Here is a 21,276-nt window from a genome sequence, read left to right as displayed (position 1 = left end):
TTTTTATCCTATGGGTAGTTCTTATTAACATCATCGGCATAATTTCTAGATAAAACATAGGGAAACTTTTTATTTAATCTCACCATTTTTGTGCCTGGTACTCTTCTAGAATCTGGGAATCCAACACTAAATGGCACAAACAAGGTCCCTGTCTTCATGGAGATTGCAAGTCGATGAAGAAAAGGCAACCATACAAATAGAGATGCATAAAGTGCATATGCTAAAAATTTCCACAAAAAGGAAATTAATGCCTAATACACATACTCACCTTTACTCATAAACTATAAAAGAAATCCATTTAAAAATGGAACATCTTTAGATCTCAAATTGGACTTTAAAACTAATAATAACACGATTATTCATATAAGCTAAGAAATAAAATCAACCTAACTATCCAAAGAAAGAGAAATGCTTAAATGAATTATGGTGCCCTCACACAATGAAAGATTATGCAGTCCTCTGCTCTGAGGGAACATGAGATTAAGTAGTCACAGGATTCTACCCTCTGGGCATATCAATAGTAGCATTATGAATTGGATATCATTTCAGCACATTTAAGACTGAAACAAGAAATAGATCTTCTCAGTTAGCCACCTTGAGTCACCTGATCCTATTTAAAAGGCTCTTGAGCATTAAATGGCTCTTTGAAACAGCCTTTTTATACCTTAAGTGCAACTTGAATCAAAAACACATATATTTTGTAGCTATTTGAATCACAAAAATGATTGAGTTTTTGTCAGTTTAAGAGAGATTATCAGCTCTGCATATCATATCTTTGAAATGCCGATGGACTCTCTTCTTCAGGATTTTTACTGAAAGAAGCTCATACTTTATTGTCAGATGTAACTTGGTTTGCATCTCAGCTTTACCCATGTGTTACCTTTGCTAACTCCCTACACTCTCTGTAGTACCTTCTGGGTATAACAACAAATGGCTTGAAAGTATTGAACGGCTTTGGGTTGATAGAACATCTGCAACTGTATTTGGCTCATGGTGGCCATTTAGAAATGATTTGGTGTCTTCTTTTTTTCCTTTGTAGCTTCCACGTGCCAGGTGGAAAACCTAGAGATGCCTAGGTTTTCCTAGAGACTCACCCGGGATGCCTAGCTTTGGTTGGAAAAGTCAGTCCTCAAGAAAGAGGAGAGGAAAATGGAACCCCTAGGGCTTTGCTCTTGCAATCGCCGAAAGAAGGCAGATAGAAGGAGACAGAGATAATTTAGGGCTCACACCAACTGGGTGACCCAACATCACAACAAAGTCAAACAAGAAATGAAAGCCCAAATCTGTCATTCAAATAGTCTGGAGCTGATGTCAGGGATTCCAGCCTTTCTCATAGTGCAGCAGGAACTCATTCACTGGTGACATATGATGTAATTTTAGGTGATACAAGAATTTTTATTAATAGTGACTTTATATGACTAATATAATATTTTTTTTACAATAAATTGATTAAAAAGTTAAAGTCAGTTGATTTAAAAAAAATACATAAATAACAGTACAGGTGATACTCAAGTGTGACCATAGTAGTAAAGGTAATACCTGAATGTCTAAAGTTTGGGACCCACCGCACCTGACCAAGTCAGGAAGGAGGGCTTGTCTTAGTCCATCTGGACTGCTGTACCAGAAGTACCTAAAACTGGGTTGGCTTATAAACAACAAACATTTATCTCCCACACTTCTGGAGGCTGGAAAATCCAAGATCACGGTGCTGGCAGCCCATGAGGGCCTGCCTCCTCATTGGCAGCTCTCTTCCCAATATAACCCCACGAGGGAGCTTTCTCAGCTGCTTCTATGAGGTTACTAATGCCATTCATGAGGATTCTGCCCTCCTGACCTAATCATTGCCCAAAGGTCCCCACCTTTTTTTTTTTTTTTTTTTTTTTTAAATGTTTATTTATTTTTGAGACAGAGAGAGACAGAGCATGAACAGGGGAGGGTCAGAGAGAGAGGGAGACACAGAATTTGAAACAGGCTCCAGGCTCTGAGCTGTCAGCACAGAGCCCGACGCGGGGCTCGAACCCACAGACCGTGAGATCATGACCTGAGCCGAAGTCGGACGCTTAACCGACTGAGCCACCCAGGTGCCCCGGTCCCCACCTTTTAATACCATCACCCGAAGGACTAGATTTCAGTGTATGAACTTGGTGGGAACACAAACATCGAGACCATAGCACAGCTTAAGAGTTAAACCAGTAGAATATTCCTAAAATAGCATTGTTAGAACTGCCAAGCATTTATGGCTCTAAAGCAATAAGTGCTTCTTAAGTGCTTAAGGGCTACTTAAGTGCCCCTGACCTAGCTCCCAGCACTGTGCCATGTACACACAGTATATGCCTGGGGAATGTTAGTTCCTTTCTTAGTCTTTTGGCCCTTACTCTGTTCCTTGGCATTTTAAACGCACTGCCCTTGGCGATTAGACCCTGTCATTATGTCTGTCAAAAGGGCTATGACCACAGAGGCCAAATTCCATGTCTCTCCCTGGTCCTGAGTACCAGAGCCTTAACAATTCAGGAAAATGTCAAGTTTGGTCAGAAACTTTCCCAAATTGCACACTTTTCTAAACTTTCCGTAGGACAGGCCATTCTCAACCTCAATCTTAGACTATTACTCTGCAAAATCTTAAAGAAAGTCAGTGATGCCAGGACCTTTCCATTTAAAGAATGGGGAAGTCAAACCAGCCTGAATATCTTCCATTTTAGCTCAGAGTTCCATTACCTACTGACTGTCGAAATGATAACCACCAAGTGAGACAGTGTTACAGGCTGGATATCCAATTGTGAAAAGCAAATGCAGAGGTGCAGTTTCTGCTGGCATCTGGAAAGCACACATCCCAGGTGTAATTGGACACATGAGCATACCCAGAACCCAGGAAATCAGCATGACTAATGATAGGGAAGGGACATTTAAAAATGCTACGACCTCTTGTCAAGTGCAAAAAGGCCTAAGCTAGAGAAAAACAACACCCAACACTTGCTCTTCAGCCAATGAAATCATATTACTTAAGTCTTTATTAGCCAAACGCCAAGGATCTAGACTCTGGGGAAAGAATCGAGTATGTTTTATACATGTTTTAAGTGTTACTACAACAAGAGTCCACTGCTGTATAATAAATAATAAAATGAGATACTGCCCATTATACAACTATTATGTGACAAACATTTTACGTACATTATGCCATTTGATTTGTTCATTCAACAAATATTTATTAAGCATCTAATACATTGTCATAAGCCAGGGGCTATCAAAGTGAAGAAGATACCATCTTTCTCCTTGGGAGGCTTATATCTCAGCGAAAGAGAGAGCAGATAAGATAATAAACAGGCAATGGAACTTCAGATATAAATAAGCACCATGAAGAAGAATAAAACAGGTAAGAATTAAAAAGTGACTAAGAAGACAAGCTGCCGTACGCGGAAGCAATCAGGGAAGGCCATGAGATGGTGTGCATTGGAGCTTACAATTTAAGGAGCTCACAGAGTAATTTAAGTAAAATTTCAAAGACCTATGACAAGAGCAGATGATCAGGCCTTAAGAATGAGACTGACCTGTTTAAAGAAGAGCAAAGAAAACCTGTGTGGTTTGGAGCTGAGTGAGACAGGGAGGAAAGAGGCAGGCGGAGAGCTAGAAATCCCAACAGGAACTGCAGATTACATCACTCTCCCCATAATCTGGTGAACGAGGCTTTTGATCTTGGATTCGAAAATGTGACAGGCTAGAAAACTGCTCCCAAGGTTACTGTTTTAGTATACAGAACTTTGAATAATGCAGTATATATAAAATAAAAATATAGTATAGTGTGTAAGATTTTACAAATACCATAATTTTCTATGTAAAGTGTGTCTATATATACATATATACTTTAAATTATATATACCTTATATATATAATTATAATATATAAAGTATTATATATAATATAATATATAAAGTATATACTTTAAATTATATATACTTTATATATATTTATATTATATAATTAGTATAAATATAGTATTATAGTATATGTAATTATATTATATAACATATAACTATATATAACTAATGTAATTTATAATTATATATATTATACTATAATTTTGCTATTTATAGTATACTATAATTACATGTATACTATTCTATAATTATACTATATATAGTATACTACACATATACTATACTATATATAGTGTAGTATACATCTACAAAATATAGTATACAATATATATACTATATACTATATAATAATATAGTATACAATATATAGTATACAATATATATACTATATACTATATAATAATATAGTATACAATATATAGTATACAATATATATACTATATACTATATAATAATATACTATACAATATATAGTATACAATATATATACTATATACTATATAATAATATACTATACAATATATAGTATACAATATATATACTATATACTATATAATAATATACTATACAATATATAGTATACAATATATATACTATATACTATATAATAATATACTATACAATATACAGTATACTATAATTATATGTATTAAATACTATAATACTATAGAGAATAGGGTATCAGAATGTAGATTTTAAGATTGCACATCCAGTACTCAGTTCACTGCACTGTATTACCTGAATTATATCCCAAGCCAGTTAGAAGTCTGAATTACAGACCACTTATAACAAATCTTACTTTACAACTTCAAATTTATGTTTATGCAATGTGATTCCATTCAATACATACTTACGGAAACAAAGCAAGTATCCAGAAGTGCTCCTGAGGGTGGGGAAAGCTTCAGTGAGCACTTGCATCCAAGGCTTTTGAGCACCCCAGTGACATGTGGAACCATTTCGAAAGTGTGGGCAACCACAGAACTGAGCAGGGAGGCACCAACGTGGAGATAGAGTCCGGGGGTACAGGCTGAAGACATGGATTTGAATGAGCCTTGAAATGAAAAATGTCACAATCCTGATAAAAATGGCAACTTCTTTTTCCTAGAGTTAGTTTGCTTAATTGGTTGTTTTGATACCTTCCATATGGAAAAATAAACAAGAGAGAGTATGGAGTAAAACTTCAAAAAAGAAAAAAAGACAACAAACAAGGGAGGGTACCTCTACCAGATATTGAAACGCAGTGTAGACCACCTTTAATAAAATACTGTGGTATTGATACATGAGTAGACAGATAATCCAAATGGGGCAGAATAGTAAGTCTGCAATCACACCCAAGTTGCTGTAAAAACATAGGGTATCTCAAATCAGTGGGTATTTTAGCTTCCTAGGGCAGCTATGAAAAGTCTACCACGAACTGTGTGACTCAGAATGAAAGAAATGTGTTGTCTCACAGCTCTGGATACTGAAAGTTCAAAATCAAGGTGTCGGCAAGGACATGCTTCCTTTGAAGGCTCCAGGAAAGGGTCTCTGCTAGGCCTTATTCTTAGTTTCTGGGAGCCTCAGGTGTTCCCAGCACTTAGATGGCCATTTCTCTTTGTGTCTCTTCACATCATCTTCTCTCTGTGCGCCCATTTCTGTGTCCAGATTTTGTTTTTCTTTTTTTTTTTTTAATGTTTGTTTATTTTTGAGAGAATGAGACGGAACATGAGTGGCAGAGGGAAAGGGGGAGGGAGAGATACAGAACTCATAGCAGGCTCCAGGCCCTGCAATGTCAGCAAAGAGCCCTACATGGGGCTGGAACCCAAGAACTGTGAGGTCATGACCTGAGCAGAAGTTGGACATCCCCAGATTTCCCTTTTCTGAAGACACCAGTCACGTTGTGTCAATTTGGTCACATTCTGAAGTCTTGAGGGTTATGACTTCAACATCTCCTTCTAAGAGGACACAATTGAACTCCTAACAGGAAAAATATATAGTGTGGGAAATATCTATTAAGAAAATAAGGGGCGCCTGGGTGGCTCAGTCAGTTGAGCATCCGACTTCGGCTCAGGTCATGATCTCACCGTCCGTGAGTCCGAGCCCCGCGTTGGGCTCTGTGCCGACAGCTCAGAGCCTGGAGCCTGTTTCAGATTCTGTGTCTCCCTATCTCTCTCTGACCCTCTCCCGTTCATGCTCTGTCTCTCTCTGTCTCAAAAAAATAAATAAATAAATGTTAAAAAAATTTAAAAAAAAAATGAGCAGGGGCACCTGGGTGGGTCAGTCCATTAAGGGTTCGATTTCAGCTCAGGTCAGGATCTCACGGTTGGTGAGTTCGCGCTCCACATGGAACTCTGTGCTGACAGCTTGGAGCCTGGAGCCTGCTTCCGATTCTGTGTCTCCTTCTCTCTCTGCCCCTCCCCCACTCATGCTCTGTCTCTCTCCGTCTCAAAAATAAATAAACATTAAAAAAACTAAAATTAAAAAAAAGGAAAAAAGAAAATGACCAGATCACACCCATACTTCACATCGTATGCGCAGATAAAATCTAAATAAATCAGAGATTTAAAGGTAAAAACTGAACTCATAACAGCTCTAGTAAGAAACACGAGTGAATATCTTTAGTAACTGAAACACTTTCCTAACTGGAAGTCAAAATCCAAAATAATGAAACACATTAGTGATACATCTAACCTTAGAAAAATATTTTTATTTTTATTTATTTATTTATTTTTTAATGTTTATTTATTTTTGAGACAGAGAGAGACAGAGCATGAACGGGGGAGGAGCAGAGAGAGAGAGGGAGACACAGAATCCGAAGCAGGCTCCAGGCTCTGAGCTGTCAGCACAGAGCCCGACGCGGGGCTCGAACTCACGGACCGTGAGATCGTGACCTGAGCCAAAGTCGGACGCTTAACCGACTAAGCCACCCAGGCGCCCCAGAAAAATATTTTTAAAAACAATTTGATTGGCAAAAATTCCCCCACTAAAATGAAAGTGAAACAAAAAGGACAAACTACAAGAAATATTTTCAAATTCTATCAAAAACAGAATAGCATTTCCATAAAAGTAAGGTCTTGAAATTTGAGGGGAAAAACACCTCCCCAATAGGATGAGAATAAGCAAAATACAAAGTCTATTTTACACATATGAAGAGAAGATCAACTTCACTTATACAACTGGATATTAAAACTACACTGAAATGATATTTCTCCCTTATCTGTCTGGCAAAATCCAAAAGTTTTACAGCATACTTCACTGGCAATACTGTGGGAAAAGAGGTGCTTCCCTACATTGCTTCTTGAAATGTGATGATTCCACCTCTATGGAGGGATTTGGCCGTAATTAGGATAATATATCCACATTTACCCCTTGACCAAGAAAAATCATTTCCAAACTGTAACTCAAAAATAAAAAGTGACTTATGCACAAAATGACTTAGGCATAAGGTTACACATTGGGATATTATTTATAATGGCAGATTTCTATCAACAGGGATTGCTGGAACAAACCATGATATATTCACAAGTAGGAGCACTAATAGCCATTAAAAAAAGAAGAAGAAAGAAGAATGGTAAAGATCTCTATACAATGATTTGAAGTGATCTCCGTGACATTTGTTCAGTGAAATAAATAAGGTCTAGGACGTGACTCATACTGTGATTCTTCTGTGTAATAAATGGGAAGAAATATGAATTTGCTGTTTTAAGCAAAGAGAAAAATAGTAAAGATAATGCCAACATTAATAAAAAGGTTATCATAGGGGAGGTAAAAAAACATGGTGGAGTCAGATATTTTTGTTTGCTATTTTTTTTAACGTTTATTTTTGAGAGAGAGGGAGAGCATGAGCAAGGGAGGGGCAGAGAGAGAGGGAGACACAGAATCCAAAGCAGGCTTCAGGCTCTGAGCTGTCAGCACAGAGCTTGATGCGGGGCTGAAACTTACAAACCCTGAGATAGTGACCTGAGCTGATGTTGGAAGCTTAACCACCTGGGCCACCCGTGCGCCCCAAGAGTCAGGTATTTTTGGAAGAGAAGTTACATTTATCTGAATATAGTCTCAATTTCTTCTATACTTGTGTTTTCATACTCAAAAATGCAATTACGTTTAAAAAGCAATCGCTAAGGTATATAAACAAACTGAAATAAATTTACCTATGTATCAACTTGATGACATAATCATAGAGATGTGAATTAAAGTGATTTTAAAATACAATAGAGTACAAGCAGGGGAGAGGGGCAGAGGTGGGGAGAGAGAGAATCTTAAACAGTCTCCATGCTCAGCATGGAGCCCACGTTGGGGCTCAGTACACAGGACCCTGGGATCATGATCTGAGCCGAAATCAAGAGTAGGATGCTCAACCGACTGAGTCACCCAGGCACTGCTAAACACAATATCTTGACTACTCATCCTCAGTAGCCAACATTCAAATGACAATAAAAACTGAGGGGTGCCTGGGTGGCTCAGTCGGTTGAGAGTCCAACTTCAGCTCAAGTCATGATCTCACAGTTAGTGGGTTCAAGCCCCATGTTGGGCTCTGTGCTGACAGCTCAGAGCCTGGAGACTGCTTCTGATTCTGTGTCTCCCTCTCTCTCTGTCCCTCCCTTGTTTGCCCTCTGTCTCTTTCTGTCTCTCAAAAATAAACATTAAAAAAAAATTTTTTTAAACAGAAAAGAAGTCTTAAAGTACACTTAGTAATCTAATTTTTGTAGCAATGTTGATACTATTATTTTCGAACTATTTATATTGTAGAAAAATGCAAGTAAGTTATTTATTAATATTACTAAGAATTGAGCTTTTCAAAATAGGAGAAAGAAATATATATATTTTATAGGAGAAAGAAATATATATATATGTGTGTGTGTGTGTATAATTTTCCAGATTGTATTTCTAATGTTTATTTATTTATTTTGAGAGAGAGAGACCAGGGGAAGGGTAGAGAGAAAGGGAAAGAGAGAAAATCCCCAGCCGGCTCTGTGCTGTCCACGCACAGAGGCTGGATCTCACAAACCATGAGATCGTGATCTGAGCTGAAATCAAGAGTTAGATACTTAACTGACTGAGCCATCCAGGCACCCCAGACTATATTTCTACAAAGTTCTACTCTCTGGAAAATCACCAGACCATGTATCAAAAGTGTCTGTGTACCTGATTTCATTTACTGGTGAATCGCTAAAGTACAAGTAATGTTCGCAAAAACAGAAATCAAACTATGCCACCGTCTACATACCACAAAGAGTAAATCTTAATGTGTACAAACTTTTAACACACCATTTAGGAGCCTGAAAGACTGTAGGGTGGCATGCTGGACCTGACAAAACAATCGAATCATCTCATTGTATTACAAATATATGAAACAGGGGCGCCTGGGTGGCTCAGTCGGTTAAGCATCGGACTTCAGCTCAGGTCACGATCTCACGGTCCGTGAGTTCGAGCCCCGCGTCGGGCTCTGGGCTGATGGCTCAGAGCCTGGAGCCTGCTTCCGATTCTGTGTCTCCCTCTCTCTCTGCCCCTCTCCCGTTCATGCTCTGTCTCTCTCTGTCTCAAAAATAAATAAAAAAACGTTAAAAAAAAAATGAAACAAACTCACTGAAAGGGTGAGGGGAAAAGTTGCTAATCTAAGTAACTTTGGAAATGGATGGAGTCTACACATGCAAAGGCAAAAGCGCTATACATAATCGCTCTACACTAACACTGTTCCCATGGGGGCCACAGCTCTGAGAGTGCTACATAATTATACCGCGATTGAACAATTAAATAAATGGGTGGGTGATGGTGGGAGCCAGGTTTCTCGCTGGTGGTGAGATTGTAGGTAAGCAAGTAGAAAAGACTACAACGATCTTTGTTAGATGGAAGACATCAGGATAAGTTTATGTTTAGCTTAATATAGATACAGATGGTTACACATAGAAACATTTACAGATATGGGTATATACACAGGCTGATATATACAAACATACGTTTCCTATTCTGTCAGCTGAACACGACTAGAAGCAGTAGCATCCCAGTAGCAAAGAGAACATCTAGAATCCAGATCTTTTTTCTTTTAAAGACTTTTTAAAAAGTTTATTTATTTATTTTGAAAGAGAAAGAGCAGAGAAGGGTCAAAGAAAGAGAGAGAGAGAGAGTCCCAAGCCAGCTCCATGCTGTCAGTGCAGAGCCCAATGCAGGGCTCAAACCCACCAACCAAGAGATCATGACCTGAGCCAGAAATCAAGAGGTGGACGCTTAACCCACTGAGCCACTCAGGCACCCCTAGAACCCAGATCTTGGTTTTTAATGTTATGTTCCAATAACCAGAGCCAGAATTCCTTGGAGAGATTTTGATTCTAAAATTGAGACAGGAAATATACAAGATGGATCTGGCACATATGGTAGTGACAGAAATTACACACACACACACACACACACACACACACACACACAAATGATCGATAATAGAGACATGTGAAAGGGACCCAGGATCCCACTAAAAGAACTTCCAGTAGACAGAGATGGAACAATTCCAGCAACAAAAGAAAGTAATATTGATTTATAACTTAAAGTACAAAATAAATCTCCATGATTCCAAACTGTTATAAATAAATGATAACTTAAGTGGGGGAGAAGAGACAAATCTCCCTTGCACCAGAATTCCAAACAATGTATACGGTTATCTACTCTCTGGGCGGTGAGGCAAAACTCCATTCTCCTTAAGTGTAGGAGGATAGACTGGCCTTGAACGAGGATAGAAAGGGGCAGGGGAGAAACATGACAAACATTACATTAGCCAGGTGACCACGGTCAACAGCAACATTTATCGTTTATCAGCCATGTTGGTATACTGTGATGGGATCCATTGAAAATGCTTCTTTGATCCTATAATCGTCACTCGAAATTCATTAGGTAAGTCTAATCATGAGAAAAGTACCGGGCAAAATTGAGACACATACTGGAAATACCCAACTGGTACTCCTCCAAACAATCAGAGTCATCAAAAACCGGGAAAATCTAAGGGTCAAAGCCAAAAGAAACCTAAGAAGACATGACTCCTGAACATGATGTGGCAGGTATCCTGAATGCAACTAATCCTGAAACAGGAAAGGAACATGAGGTAAAACCTATGTAAATAGAGATAAACTACCGACTGTAGTTAATTATAATGTATAAATATTTGTTTATTAATTATAGCCAATGTAGCAGTTTCATGTATGATACTAACAATATGTGAACTTTTCGTACTATTATCCCAACTTTTCTATAAAACTAAACCTGTTGCAAAATGGAAATTTCATCTTCAAAAGGACCATAGTCACATAGGGGAATGTTATTTTAGGATTCGAGAAAATCTAGAGATATTTCCATATAACCTTACCCTCTTGCTCTGCATTGAGGAAAACTATACCCGAAAAGAATAAATGACATGTGTAAAATCACATGGCATGAAAACTTGCTTGCAGTTGTGACTGTTTTGTTTCGTCCTGAATGGTAACACAAGCTCGTGGTGACCTAAACCCAAAAACTTCCTCTAGAGTTTGTTTGAAATCATTTAGGGCCCGGTAGTTCTTCCCAACGGGTTAACAAAAATTAGTCAAATTCTAAAAAGACTTGCCCAATATTGTTGTATCTACCAAGATAGCATTTAGGATTAATGACAGTGTTTCCAAAGGGAAGACAAAAGCCCTCAGTCAATGGTGCAATGCTTCAGCTGATTTCTTGTGGTTTTCTCTGGCCCACAGCCTTAAAACCCCAAGTTTTCAGGGTCGCAGAAATAAGCAGGTTTTGGAAAACTAATTGCAGCAACCAGTCTTAGAAGAGGCTATAATCTAATTAATGTAGGCAGTCAGTGAATTGACTCATATGTAGTGAGACATAGAAGTGTCTCATAAACCATAATGCCAGCCTTAACGTCGTCAGCCCAAGTCCGGTAGTCAGACCAACAGGAGAAACCATATTATAACCAAAGTGTGCCCAGCCGGCCCCAAACCAGAGAGAGCAAGGATGTGTAAGTCGGCCGATTTGAATAGCTGATGTATTGAAACTCACGTATCTTGTGAAGACCGTCTCGCCACGAGAAACTACTTCATTAGGCAATATCGGCACTACCTTGTGTCTCTGCCTGCTTGGTTGGTCTCTTCCAGGGTCTGTCCAACCGGGTGCACACTCGAATTATCTAAGAAGCTCTGAAACAATGCCGTTACTGGAGCCCCGCCCCGGTGTGTCTGTGGGGGTAGGACTCAAGCCTCCCTACACTTGTAGATGGCTCCACAGATTCATCTAACATAAAGCCACACTTGAAAATCGCTGATCTATACCCTCTATTCCTCCTGCCGAGCCCCTCTACACGACCTCTGAAAGCCAAATTATGTTGTTCTGGGACTTTTATTTCAAAGACTTAAAAAAGCTAAAACGATAACGTGAACTTTCTATTTTAACAGGCAAGTGCCACCAGTATAACAGCACTCGTGCTGCCCGTTGATGAATCGCAATGTTCAACTCAAATAAAATATACCTTTATTTATACACACTTTTATGTCATCCCATATAAGAAAAGGAATTTTATTTCTGGCAGACATTCCCTTAAGTTAGAGAGTAACTCCCTCCAGCTTCTCCTGGGTCTACTCAAAGGGCAGCCTGCATCCTGGCTGTCATTGCTGGGGAAACAGGCCAGAGAGGGCATAGGAAGTGGGTTTGGTATGTATCAGTTTGTGAAGTGCTATTCCCGGGTTTCTATGGTTCTAAATGGCCAATTTTCTACCCTGTTCCTTCCCTCAAATTCCCAGTGCTAAAAGTGGGGCTTCGAAGTATCAGGAGCCATTGACTATGACTCATTCATTGGCTTGTGTCTTCTCCTCTTCCCCATGCTCTGCTCCCGGTGTGTGAAAACCTTACAGCTTTACCCCTCAGCAAAGAGAGAACAAGAACCCAGGCTAGCATGAAAACGTGGTCCAACCAGTTTTTTTTCCCCCTTGTTATTCTTGTCATTAATGACTCCTGATTCAATATGAGAATATAGAAGTACCACGTTTGCAAATTAAATTTTTAATTTTGGAATTAATTACGAAATGTTCTTTCTTAAAATAAAAGTGAAGCTTAACAAAGAATTCCGAAATCACGACTAAGATTAGAAGAAAGGCATGGAAGAAGAATCTGAGATTGTACAGTAAAAACAGAAAAAGGAAGGGGCGCCTGGGTGGCTCAGTCGGTTAAACATCTGACTTCTACTCAGGTCACAATCTTGTGGTCCGTGGGTTCGAGCCCCGCATTGGGCTCTGGGCTGTCAACTCAGAGCCTAGAGCCTACTTCAGGTTCTGTGTCTCCCTCTGTCTCTGCCCCTCCCCCACTACCGCTCTTTCTCTCTCTCTCTCTCAAAAATAAACATTAAACAAAATGATAATAAAAAGCCAGTGGTTAGTGCCATTAATGACAGCATTCCAATATTGTTAGGCCCAAGAACTAGTCTCATTAAGTGGTCTTCTTCCTTTCTTGTTTGTCCACTGCTTATGGATTCTATGGTTTCATGCTCAGAGGATAACTGAATTACCCCATGTCTAAATATTGGTGTCCTCTTTGTCACCGGCCACATTTATATGTACATTTACTTTCACCTTTCACTTCATCAAGTCCTCGGCTAGGAATACATGCGCATCTGACTGCTTTTATACATCTGGCTTCATCAAACACATCTGCCACCCTTCACTACATCTGCCTGCTAACTATCTGAATCAATTATACGTAGCATTTTTCCGCAAACACACATTTCCATGAAGCCCGAACTTGAAAATGTTTCAGAAATAAGATATGGAGTCTGTTTCTGCTCGACCATATTTTGCTTTTGTTTTGCTTGCGTTATAACCCTTTGGCTTAATTTTTATCCCATGAATAGTGGCCTGGAAGGTGTGGTTCCCCCTTTCCCAGAATTCACTGGGAATAACTTTCATTCCAGAGCCGACACCAGGATTTAGCTCTGAAGTTCCCAGAGGCTGAGCCTTAGCAGTGTTTCAGGACTGAAGGAAAGCAAAGAAAGTGAGTGTGCAGTATTATTGTTCCCGGCTTTCTTCCACAAGGTAGGAACGCATGAAAAGAAAATAAACAAGATACCCTCTAATTATCTGTGAATTTAAAAGATAAAGGAAAAGACAAATCTAGGCCTTGATTTGTTCCAGTTGACAACAATTAAGGGACTTTTGCGGTGCCTAAGCTAACCCCAATCACACTTGGCATCACTCACTTTTCGTAGAAATTTCACTCCAGTGCACGGTTTAGAGAAAGAACGTCAGAGCAAGCAAGCTGTGTATTCATAGGAATTTACTGTGTATTCATAATGCGTGCCTGCGTCCGTCTGTCTTTATCTGATTGTTCTCCCCTTCGGTCTCCCTCACACACACCTCTCCCTGCCCCACACTGCCCCATTCCCATTAAGCTGATTTATTTGAAAACAGTAGCAGGACTCTCTAAAAACCTAGCTACAATAACTAAAGAAATGTGAATGACGTTGTGGCTTGAAAATAAAACAGAGAATTTAAAAAGTGGTTAATTGCTTTGACCAAGCCCTCAGAGGCAGTCTCTAGAATACCCATGATGGTTCCAGAAAAGTTATCCACTCACTGGAGGAGCTAAGAGCAATTCGTGTAGTATGCTGCCTCCTTAACTCCATCTCTCCCAATTCTTCATGCCATATCCTAAATTTCAAGGTTTCACTGGAGCTAATCATGCCTCCAATACTACTGCACTTACACCTGCTGTTAGTCATTTTTAACAACAGCTCAGTCCAGTTGAGTGCCAAGTACGCCTCGTGGCCCTGGGTACAAAAATGAAATCTCTGCCCTCAAAGCACTTATCATCCAATAGAGAAAGGAGGCCATATATATAGATATGTGAATCGATGTGATAAGATGTACGCCTAATGTATTTTAGTAACTCCAAAGGAACTGTTGGATATATCTAAAATTTCAGGAAAGGAGAGGAAATGACATACAGATCAAATGAGAGTTAGGGGAATAGACACAGGAAACTTTTTGCAGGGGGGTAAAATGAATTAAATACGCAACAGAATGATAAATACGGTTAACATCAAGTAGTTAAGCAGGGTATGCACATCAAGGTTAAGACCATAAGGGCAAGAATCAAAGCTATAGCAGTGGGTTGAAGATGATGCAGGGAAGCCTTGGGAGACGAAGGAATTTAGAATCATTCTGTAGACGATAGGGAGTCGCTTAAAGGGCTTAAAGCTTAAAATGATTCCACAGATTTCTGACTTGAGGGTCTGAAATAAGGGGTATACCATTCACTGGCCAAGAGAACACAGCCCAGTGGGAGAATAGACTGAGGAACAAGGACGGGATGGTGAGTTCAGCTCTCAATGTGCTGAGTTGGATGGGGCTGTGGAACACTCAACTGAGTATTTTCAGTGAGCTGTCAGGCATATAGTTCTCAAAGTATAAGCTGAGGGTGATATGGAGATTTAACAGTGATCAACAATTGGATAGTCATAAAACTACAAAATTAGATAATATTGACCAATAGAAGGATGTAGAAGAAAGGAAGGTCGTGAGTCAGAAATGGAACCTTGAAGAACACTATCCTTTGAGGAAAGTATAGTATCCCAGCAGGGGTGGGATCAGGACAGTACTCCCTTTTGAAAATGCCCCATAGAATTGCTTGTGTTACCTTCTCTCTCTCTCTCTCTTTATGTTTACTTATTTATTTTGGGAGGGAGGGCAGAACAGAGAGGGAGAGAAAATCTCAGTCAGGCTCCATGAGGTCAGCACAGAGCCTGATGCAGGGCTCGATCCCATGAACTGCGAGATCATGACCTGAGCCAAAATCAAGAGTCACATGCTTAACTGACTAACCCAGGTGTCCCATGTTACTTTCTAAAAATTCACATGTTCAGGTCCTACTACTCTCCTCTCAGATCTGACTCGGCACCTCTTAGAAGGGTTCTGGACATGTATAGTTTGAATAAGTTTCGTATTGATTCTGATTTGTGCTTCTAGTTCAACACTGAAGTAGGAGTTTCAAACAGTATGGGTGGTAAAGTCACTGAAAGGACCTATAAAGGACCCATGATTCTGGTGATGCAGGGGTCAAGGTGACTTCCATAATGAATGAGTGGTAGGAAAGAAAAAGAAACTAGATTACAGTCAAATGCTGTATTAGTTATCTATTACTACATAACAAATTATCACAAATTTAGCAGCTCAAAACCACCCATATGTTATGTCATAGTTTCTCTGCGAGTTTGGGAACAGTTTAGCTGAGTCTTATACTTAGGGTCTCACAAGACTACAGTCAAGGCATGCCAAGTGGGCTGCATTCTTTTCTGGAGACTCAGAGGGAAGGAATTCATTTGCCCGTTCACTCAGGTTGTTCCCCGAATTTGTTTCTTTGAAGTTGTAAGACTGAGGGCCCTAGACTGCTGCCTGGAGACTGGAGGTTGGAGGCCTCTCTCAACTCCTAGAGGTTGCCTGTAGTTTCTTGCTACGAAGGCTTCCCCAACATAGCCACTTACTTCATCAAATCAGCAAGAGAAGTCTCAAGAATGAGTCTCCTAGCCAAACACAATCCTATATAATGGAATATAATTAGAAAAGTGGCATCTGTCATCTTTGCCATATTCTGCTGGGTAGCAGTAAGTCATATGTCCCGCTCACACTCGAGGGGAGGAGGTTCTACAAAGACATGCTCACCAGGAGGCAAGGAACGCAGAGTGCAGGGGAGCACCTTTAGAATCTGTCTGCCACAAATTCCATTCCTGAAATGGGTTCTGTGCCTAGGTCTTCATTTTTAAAGGTGACTGAGTGACAACATGTAGAGGTCAATGCATTGAAAGAAAGGTTTCATGTTACCCACAATTCCCCTAGAAACAAGAGCCATGGCTCACCACACAGGGTCACAGGAGGAACACCAGATTTAGCAGGAAGCAGAAGCAGGAGCAAGGGACGGGTTTAGACCAGAGACTTTATTGGGGTTTCCAGGAGAAAGACAAGTCAGGACAGGGTAAACTCTTTAGGATGGCTAGTTTAAATAAGTTCAGCTGTTTGGGGGTTATAGGGAAGATCTCTAGTTACTTGATATTTGTCCTGTGCTGGGGGAGGTCATAGAGAAGACCTGACTGCCAGTTGACCCCCCAGCTGGACCCTGGCAATCGGAGACTCCTCACCACCTCCCCTGTCCTTGACATTTGCATTCAGTTTGCCTTCCCTGCTCCCACGGGCTGCCCCAGGGACATAGCCTTGAGATAGTGATGTAGTGTTGAGACCCTCTGGATTAGTATAAGTGATTTACCCCAGTTAAGGCTCTATATAAACTTTGAAGATTCGGCTGTGTGAGTAAGGAGAGGGACTCATCTCAGGCCACCCAACACAAGCCTCATGAGTAAATTAAACCTGCCTTGCTTTTTATACCTGCCACCTACCAATCTGGAGTAGCCTGCCTCTTTCTTCTGTCTCTCCTTGCCTTTTGCTTGTGGGGGGCCAATTCCACATCACACCAGTGAAGCTCCTGAAGAGTGTTTGAACCAACACATTGGGATGATTCAGGCAGAGGAATATTGCCTTCTGGGGTGTATGGGTTGATGGAGAAAGCACAGCCCTAGGTTGGTTAGTTTCCGTGTCAAAGACAGTCTCCAACCTGGGTACTTTGCGGTCTCTAAGAATTGGCTAGCCCAAGGAGGGGCAGTTTCTTCCCAGCCAGAAAGGCATTTTAAGATGTCAAAACATGATATTGTATGGAAAATTAAAAATATGGTTAATATAAAATATGTGAATGTTTTCTGTGCTATATTTATTGCCAGGATAGAAGTTAGAGAAAGATAAAATCTTCTTTAAGAGAAACAGAAGAGCAAACAGAAATAAAAGTATGTAATTATACCCTCAAGAAGCCCATTCACAAATAGGCCAAATTATCATTTATCTAAGCCTAAAAAAACAGCATCTTGGACTTCTGTTTGACTCCAGGACTAAATGAGGCTGGAAGGAAAAAGACCAGAAAGACTTGCCTTTAGTACAGAAAAGAAAGCAACCAGTATGATAGTAATATTTATGGTGAAATAGAATTCATGACTGCAAATGAGCAACATCTTTCTTTTCCATAGATGCCTTTGGGTTCTCAGCCCCACACACACATTGTTCTTTTACCCGATGTCCTTTTTAAAATAAGAAATATAAAGTGTAATGTGTTACCTCAAATCCCCCTAAAGTGAAGATATCCTCTAATCTTCTCTGATGACCTCCCGTCTCCCTTCTCTCTCTCTCAAGCTCTCTCTCTCAAGCTCTCTCTCTCTCTCTCTCTCACCTTCCTTATCTCCTACCATCACACAATCTGGAGTCAAACAAATCTGGTTCAATCATCGACTCAGCCTTTTTTTTTTTTTACTCAATTTCTTGGAAGTAGAAACGCAAATTACACTTACCTCAGATGGCTATTTTGAAATTTCAGTAAGATAATATGAGTAACACACTAAGCACATGACTGACATATAGGAGGCTCTGATGTGATCAATAACAATAATGATGTTGACAATGGTGATAATAGTAATTATATCAGAGAATATAGATATGATGATGGTAATTTCTACGCATAGATTTGCAAGGCAGCTGCCAATAAATTAACTATTTTAGCAGACAGGAAAGCGTTATCAATTCCTGGCACAAGATGTCCTAACCCTTACCCCAACCCTGACGAAAGAAAAAGTTCCAGAACGCACGATAACTTGCAAAATCAATAGCTCACAGTGTGAGGTATTTAGATGTTGCCCAATGAAAGGAGTCAAATAAGGTTCAGAGTGGATTCAACCAAGGTTTGTTAGCTTTTGATCCTTGTTTATGCTTTAAAGGAACATCAATTGATAGATTAGTCGGGAACATTTACTGACCACACACAGAAGGGAGTCTCAAAGGTAGTGAAAGATGATGCCTGGAATATCCCTTATTTAGGCACATTTGATCTAACTCTCTGGGGGCACTGGGCCACTCTACATTCATGCAAATGATGGACATTACACAGGTGACCATATTATCAATTCCAAAGGAGTGCTAGAAAGGTAAGTCTAATTTGGAGGTGTGAACGAGAGAGATTACTGGTAGGACCACAGGAACGAGAAGAGCCAGGAAGGACTCATGTAGAAAGACTAAATGAGCCATTGAAATGATGTTTTTGAAAGCTTTAATGGAGTGAAGCAAAGCTTATAGTACAATTTTAAGTGAAAAAAAGCAGTGTTCAAAATTGTACATTCAATAAACAATTTGAGAAATACAAAATCTAGCTCGTCTCTATGTAACCTTCTCATCCCCTACCACAAATTCCCAAGGTGAGAGGAAAACGTGTCACGATGTTAATAATGGTCAGTGATTTTTGGATAGCAAATGATTTAAGGTAATTGACTTTTTCTTCTTTACCATTTTCTATTTTTCCAAAAAGTTTACAATGTGAATAAATTAACTATACAATTGATAAAAACTAATAAGAAATTCTGTTGCCTTGGTTTGTAAACTCACCTACTTCCCCTAGCCAACTCCTACTTAATCTCCCTGCCCACTTAGCTCTTGCTTTATCAAGGGGAAGTCTATCACCCATCCCAGCAATGTAGGTTAGGGGCCCTGCCATTATCCCCAGAGCACCCATGCCCCCCCCACCTTTTATCATATTAATTTTCCATTCCTGTACCGGGTTGGTAAGCTCCGAGAATGGGGAGCACGTGTGACTTTATCACTGCTATATGCCAGTGCTTACAATACCTGGTCCATAGTAAGGACAGGAAAAATAAAGAATTGGTGCAAAATGGTACCTTAAAAAGAGAGGATTGTGTCTAAGATACTGTGAAAATTCAGGAATACCAGGGACCGCGAGGGAGGAGTAACTTTAGTGGTGAGTAGAACCAGAGGGACCTCCCAAGTCAAGAGGTGTCTCTGAAGAAGAACCCAGGGGAACCAGGACAGGGAAGAGAATTGTCTACCGGAAGGTGGAGAGAGACGGGTCGAACTCCTAGAATGACCACTGAAGCTCAGTAATAAAACCTTCTGCAGAAATCAGGGGGTGAGAAGACACTGTCCATGCTTTGGAGGAGAGAATTGGCATGGCTGGGAGGACACGAAGGAGATTTTTTTTTTTTTTAAATCCCTGGGACTAGACAAAATTATTAGTGGCAAGAGGAGGGGCGTTCCCTGTGCTCTAAAACGGATGCAGAGGCTCCTGGCTTGGGGGAGCCTTGAAACTGCCATGTCATCCTCATCTACAACCTTTTCAGGAGCCCTGACAGCAGCTCCTGCTGTTAGCAACCCAGGTAAACTGGGAGGGGAGCGGGGAGAGGGGAAGGGGAGGGAGAGATGAGCTAACAGTCAATACGGGGGGCGGGGAAAAAGCAAATGTAACCTCTCTGTACAGGCACACAACCAGGAGCCTCTAGCCCCACGGCCGGTTTTTGAAGCGATGGTGACTTTGTTTGCATTCTTTTGAAGAAATGTATTTTCAAGTCAAACTCGTTACCCTGGTTAACCCACTAGCTAAGTAAATAGAGCCAAAGCTGACAAAATATCTCCGTAGGACAGAACTCAAAGCCAGTTATGTCAGCTTCCTGTTTTAAAAGCTGCTTTGGTTTCTGGACCCATAGGAGAAGGCTTGCTTCATTGAGTTAAAGCTGCTTTAAGAATCTCAGGGTCTGTGGTGGGAATGTTATTACGTAAAAGACTATAGGAAACAAGGTGATGACTTGGGTCTTCTGCTTGGCTCTGCTGTCATGAGAGGCTTCTTACCAATCCCATGCACCCCTTCAGAAAGACTTTAATTACGAAGAAATTAGAGCATTAGCAGGTTATCTCCAGAACACTGAGAGTAGCTAAAACTGGCCAAAGTCTATGTCGTTCTCATCAAAAGGCTTTAAAGAACAGCTAGAGTAACAACCAACCAAAAAACAAAACAAAAGAAGAACAAAAACCAAACCAACCAAACAAAAAAACTGTGTCTAAGATGCTGTGGAAATTCAGGAGCATGAGATAATCTAAGATCCTGCAACGCACTGCAGTCTTCTGCTTTAAATTGGAAAATACTATTTGATCTCTCTGAGTCCACTCATTTGTGGCTACTATGAACATTAATTCTCAGATCATATTGGAGCCTAAAATGTGTTTTTATGACATGAAAACACTGTTAAAGCTTTGAATTGATATAGCATGGCCTTTGGTGTTTTTATGAGATCCTTCTGGGTGAAGTGTTATGCTATAGCAGTTAGCCTTTACTTTTAATTTTATTTGGATACTGAAAATGCTTCCTTGCTAACATTTATGGACCTGAAGGAAAGGATTTGCCAATAGTCACGATGCAGAATGGTTGTCAGTGTGTATATCACCCAGCATTCTGGATTGAAAGCAATAGAAACTGATTCTGAATCAATTCCGAAGGGAATTTACTGGAAAGATAAGAGGGAAGTCACAGAACTGATGAGAGGCTG

Source organism: Panthera tigris, chromosome B1 (genome assembly GCF_018350195.1).
Source record: "Panthera tigris isolate Pti1 chromosome B1, P.tigris_Pti1_mat1.1, whole genome shotgun sequence".
NCBI classification, from domain to species: Eukaryota; Metazoa; Chordata; class Mammalia; order Carnivora; family Felidae; genus Panthera; species Panthera tigris.
The sequence above is the reverse complement of the archived record's forward strand: the minus strand, read 5'-3'. Positions refer to the sequence as shown.